Raw genomic sequence first — 6,302 nt, 5'->3', positions numbered from 1 at the left:
GTCTCTCCTTCACCAAACGACTGCTCCATTCCATCGCGATGCCTGTCCTTGCTCCCGAGTCACAAGAAGCACACCCATCAAATGAATTTTGTAGCCTCGGCTAGACTAGCAGATCCACCAAAGCCAGCAGCAGCGACTTCAGCTTCAATGCCTTAATGGCCGCCTGCATCTCCTTCACCGCCTGCAACTTCATTGCGCCAAAGCTCATGCAGCTGACCCACAGGCATTCCATCTGCAGACCAGCCTTCTCCTACTATCTACAACCAAGTGTTGTAGCCTCTACTAAATCTCCCTCAACAAAACAGTGTCGCCTTCTCCGAATCTCCACTGCATCGAGCGTCGTAGAAATATGATTAAAGGAAATGATTGCAAGGGAAGTTATAATGAACTGAGAAAGAGGATGAGAAGTTATGACTGCAATGGAAGGACTTGTAAGAGGTGGAAGGAGAACCTACCAAGAAAGAGGTGGAAAGATGATGAGAAGTTATGACTGCAATGGAAGGACTTGTAAGAGATGGAAGGAGAACCTACCAAGAAAAGTGAGAGTATTGAATTCTAAGAGAGGATCAATAGACAACTTGCTCTAGTACCTTAGAAGAGAAGTGGGAGGGAGAGAGGGAAATGTGAAAAAGGTTATGGATGAACAAAGTCTACAAGAAAAAAGACATCAATTACAAGCCACCAAATAAGGATCTCAAGTGACCATTGAAAGAGGAGCTTGAGGAAGGAGATAATAAGGTGAAAAGGAGAAGGAGTGGGAGGGAGGCTAGGAGGAGGAGGAGGAGAGTAGTGTGAAGGGAGGGAGGGACATGGTTGGTGGCAAGGAGAATAATAGAGTTGGTTTGAAGGAGACTTGCCTGTGATATTCTCTAACAATTAACTATTGAGACATCTCATTCAATATGATTTCCATCATAGATGAGTCCCTTCCAAAGTAAGACAAGATTGTATGGGGATATGGATTTCGAAGTCACATGGAAAGATTCCAAACTTCAAGAGAGAAGCTAGCATAGTATTTTAGGCATGAAGTTGGGAGACCATCAAGCTAGTGATATGGTCTTACAAGCTATTTGTCTTGAGGTAGCAGTCTAATATAATGAGATCAAATTCTAAATTCCTCCCTACTGCAAGTTCTCTGCACCTGCTCTGTCTTTTCCTAATTCCTTCCAGGCCAAGCTTCTCCATACCTAGAGCTACCTTGTGCTGAAATCTGAGCAGCAATGGCTGCATATTGAAGGAGAAAACAGAGAAAAACCAGTCGACTTTGTTCATGAAGATGAAGGCGACCTGACGCATATTTTCGCCTCTTCTTCCCAGAGGATCTACTGTGGTATATCAGCTTTCTTTTGCCTCAGAAAGCCCTCTTTCTTTTGCTTTGAAGAGTGTGATATGAGCCCTCCATTTTCAGCTCTCTAGTTTTGACAGTTTTGACATACTTTTGAAAATGATGCTACATAAAATGCTACTCTAGCATTTCTGGTCTTTTGAAGTTTTTAATAACTTCACTACAAGTGTTGCTTCAGCTTTGTTTTGACTTGCTAGACTTGGATGTGATTGGAAAGTGCTTATTTCATTCACTCCTATGAAGCATGCAAAAGTAGCATCATTGTTTGAAAACTAGTCACTACTATTTGCTACATCAAGTGGCTATACTTTGGAAGTATTTCAGTTCTTTTTGCCTTGTAAGAGAGATAGACACTGCCCAATATCTGGGTTAGACCCTCTCATGGCTACTTTATATAATCTTGAGAAGTTCAATGGAAAGGGGTTCCATACATGGCAAATGAAGGTAAAATTTGCATTAATGCGGGAGAACTTATGGGGACTTGTCAAACCTACTCCTACCGCTTCTTCTACGGCCTCAAATGCTGGGGAATCTTCAGCTCCGACATGACCGGCAAGGGATCCAGCAAGAGAAGAAAAAGCATATGGTATAATTGCTTTAGCTTTGGGTGATGATTACATACATCATATATCTGACTTGGAGTCTCCATCGGAAGCATGGCAGAAGCTAGATTTGATTTTTGGTGCAAGCTCTCATATTTCTAAACTATCACTTAAAATCTCTTTCTTTGAATTAAAGATGGCAAGTGATACTACTTTGGCTGCCCATGTCAACTATATGCGGAGTCTTATGACTCAGTTAGCTTCTATTAACTCTCCTATCACCCCTGATGATGCTATGGCAGTACTACTTAAGAGTATGCCTGAAAGCTTTGATCACATTGTAAGCACTTTGAAGAATCTTCCCAATCCAAACCTTGAAGGCATTATCTCAGCTCTCCAAGAAGAAGAAAGACATATGGAGTTAAGGAAAGGCAATGACACTGCTTATGTTATGAAATTCCAGAAGGGCAAGTATTCTCCTTGCAATCACTGTGGAAAGACAAATCACCTTTCAAAGGACTGCTTCAAAGTTAATCCATGTAAGCACTGTGGCAAAAACAACCATAGTGAGAAGTTCTGCAGAGACAAAGCAAAGACAGAAAATGCAAATCTACTTACAGTGAATTTGCCTTCACAAGATGAGGCATCCCATGAAGATTATGCATTTTAAATCATCTCTATGTATGCTCCAGATCACTCTTTTTATGTCAAGGTACTCAGCCTGGATAGTCCTCCAAAATGAATGAAAATAAATTATTGTGTGTTGTGTGAACACCTCTGGTCACCTTATGATGTAGGCCATGTGTATGTTTGTTCCATGGTACCTCCTACAGACATTGTGTGCATGTACATGTAGGAGAGATAACCATTGGAAGGTCTGTTTGTATCCCTTTCTGTTTACCTTACACCCAAGGAAACCCTTGCTAGCATGAGAACCTAGCCATAGATTTATCCTTGACCACCATGAGATGGCATGAGAAACTATGAGACTAGATGTATCCTTGACATAGCCTGAGGCATCTCCTTGAGGGGGGGTTTGTTGGGATATCTCAAGGTGTATGCCTCAGGCACACCTTATGTTTCTATGTGTGAGTGCTAGAGGCACAGTTAGGTGCCCACAAGCACAGTTAGGTGGTGGAAAAGCCACATAGGATGATTGAGTGAATCTAGGAGCAGATTGAGGAGATGATTGAGGAGCTTTGAGGTCATCAGTGATGTCAGTGACCTTGTATGAGGTGCCTACTTAAGGACCTCTTTCTTCTTCATTCTATATGCAAGTATTCTGATTTTGTGTCAACTCTACTCTCTCCTTTCAGTGTTCCAACAAAATCATCACAAAAGCATTGATAATACTTGCTCTTTCCTAGACTTTTGCGAACACCAGTGACACTCTCAGGACTTGGCAATGCCATGATTGCTTGAACCTTGTCAGGATCCATTTGCAGGCCTTCTTCAGACAGAATATGCCCCAATAAGACTACTTTTATTTGAGCCAAATGACACTTGCTAGGATTTAGAAACCCTTTTGCTTCATCAATCCTAGCTAAGGCCATCTTTAACTTCTCCATGTGATCTATGCGCCGAGAATAAATGCAAAAATAATTATGCATAACCACTTGTTGAAAACCCCCCACAATGTGATCCTCAACAAAATCTTTAAAAATAAGTGACCAACCAGTACCATGAAAACATTGTGTATACATGCATTCCAGAATCACCCTTCGCACAATAGGAAGTGCACATAAAAGCTTCAAGATATTGTACTCTTCATCATTTGCATAGCAATAGAAGTTGAAAGCACTCCACTGTTATAGTCAAAAACTACCCAAAGACTCAACTCTTCTTCACACCAAGCTGCTAGTGCAAGAAACAATCCCCAATCTATCATTGTGCCTACTGACGGCGTTGTCGATTCACCAACATATTCAATAATGCAAACATAAAGGATATGATCATGGTGACTGTGCGAATAGCTTGAGCATCACCTTCACAATCTTCAAGTTCTCTTAAATGGCCGGGCTGCAATCTCTTCTAATGGAGTTCTTCCAGGAATTTTCTTTATCTCATCAGAAACACATGTTTTTATTAGGCATAACATGCAATCAAGTACACCCAAGATCATTTAGTAAGGTGGGATGAATCCAATACCAAACGTACTTGGTATCTCCACCAAAAGATGTGACATGAAGTTGGAAGTAATAAACTTCACGCACCTCTTCACTCGGGGGGGTCACTATGTATAAACCCTTTATATCACATGCGTTCAAGGCCTATATTTAAAATCCCTTATCTGTAAATTTTTTCATTAATAAAATGTAGCAATATCATATCATTTTGTAGCAATATCTGATTCAAAATCTAAGCACATAGAGACATGCATCTTAAAGATATCTTCATGCTAATATATGTTTCGTAAGAAACAGAGAAGCGGCCAAAAAGTTATGGATAGTTTACTAGACGGGGGGTAAAAACTATCATGAAAATAGATTGTCAAACATAGAGACTCATAACTTTTTGCAGCAATATCTGATTCAAGATCTGATCACATACAACATGCACCTTAAATAGAGATTTGCGTGATATAAATTTCATCAAAATCGGACTATCGAGCAGAAAGTTATGAGCAAAACACTAACAGGGGGTCAAACTATCATGAAAACTATCCTCCACCCATGCTAATTTTGTGTGAGTAGGATGCTCCCTCAAGACTCCACCTTCATCAACGATCCACCCCTCATAGATTTTTCCTAGAAGAGGGGAAAAAGTTTGCATGGTGGCTCAGGAAATAGATGGACCATGTGTGCACAATGAGCAGCCGAATAGAAAGAACTTTTAAGGCTTTGAAAGAAAGAAAAGGGAAGAGACACTCAAGAGAGAGAGAACTTGAAGTGACCTTCATTACCAATAGAGTGAGAATCCATTCCAACACTACAAACACAAGGGAGAAGAAGAGGTTTCATACATACGAGAGGGAGCGGAAGCTCCAAGACTAGTCATAGATAGAGAATAAACTAGAGAGAGATGGACTCAAGAGTCTACATAAGAGAATATCTACAAGAGGGAGAGAAGGCTCATGGAAGAGGCTTGAGGAGACTAGAGCTACAACAACGTGAGGCCTAATGGTGGAAGAGATTGATGAAAAAGGGAGAGGAGGGCTCCTTTCATAGCAACTCATAAAATTATGTTGCATAGGTTCACTTTCCTTATGTATAATAGATTATTAGGTGAAACAAATTAGATATGAATATATTACATACGTTTTAATTTGTAGCTTTTATTAGAACTCAAACACCGTAGTACATATATACATAGAAAAAAACAATATTGAGGATTGAGGATATTAGGTTAATAATTTCTCCTAGCTTAGAAAGTAGTAGTAAAACAATTTCTCATAGCTTAGAAAGTAGTAGTAAAATTATTTATAAGTACTTGTGTAAGTAATGCTAGCTACTACACTAGTGTGTGTAAAATGCCGACATCCGTCAATAGAGCATGATGTTGTGGATGATCATGGTGCAGATAGATTCTTACTTGAGAGAGAGAGGAACGTGGGAAAAGGCAATTTGCCTTCCCATGCCTATTTCAAGAGGTAGATTACCATGTTCACAATCATCCAATTGCATCGGGAGGGGACAAGACACTTGGATGATTTCTCTCTCTCTCTCTCGATCTAGCAAGTTTGCATTGAGTATTCTAAGTCAGTGTTCCAAATAGCCACATTGATTTCGGATGTAGATTCAACATAATGTGATGTGTCCTAGATCCTAAATGATATGGTAGTATCCAGAACATGATTACTAATGTGAATATACATAGAACTTATATAAGCTTTTGTATGTTTCTCTTATAGCCTTTATTGGAAGCATGGCTCCAGAAAAATGAGGAAAAAATCCAACAAATGCTCGCAATTATGTTACGATGTTGCCTAACAAGAAGAAAATGCAACTTTTGTCATGAAGAGTACTCTGGCTCTAGCACAAGAATGCAAAAGAACTTCTTGGGTGATAGCAACATACAAATTGCAAAATACAAGGGGCCAGGAGGTGAGAGAGTTATAGCCACTCTAGGCGGCCAAATGCCTAAAAGTACGAACAACCAAGTAGATGATATAATCGCATGTCACCAATCCCAACCTTAAGAACATATGCCTGATGAATTACTCACACCTCTAGCTAGTCAAATCTATAGATGTGCCACCTCAAATTAGTGGTGTGGCCTCATTCAAGCTGCTCTATGAAGTATATGGATAGTGGACAATGTAATGACATTTCTCATTCGCAATCGCGTGCATGCCCACATCAAAGATCTTTGGAAGAGTCATTTAGACAACAACATATAGAGAAAGAGCAACAAGATGTTTTTGATGCCATTTGTCACACTGGTTACCCACTAAGCATGGTTCAATACCCGCATTG

This window comes from Dipteris shenzhenensis, chromosome 24 (assembly GCF_047967505.1).
Source record: "Dipteris shenzhenensis isolate YYH24624 ecotype China chromosome 24, Dip_SZ_1.0, whole genome shotgun sequence".
Taxonomy (NCBI): domain Eukaryota; kingdom Viridiplantae; phylum Streptophyta; class Polypodiopsida; order Gleicheniales; family Dipteridaceae; genus Dipteris; species Dipteris shenzhenensis.
Note: the sequence above shows the minus strand (reverse complement) of the source record.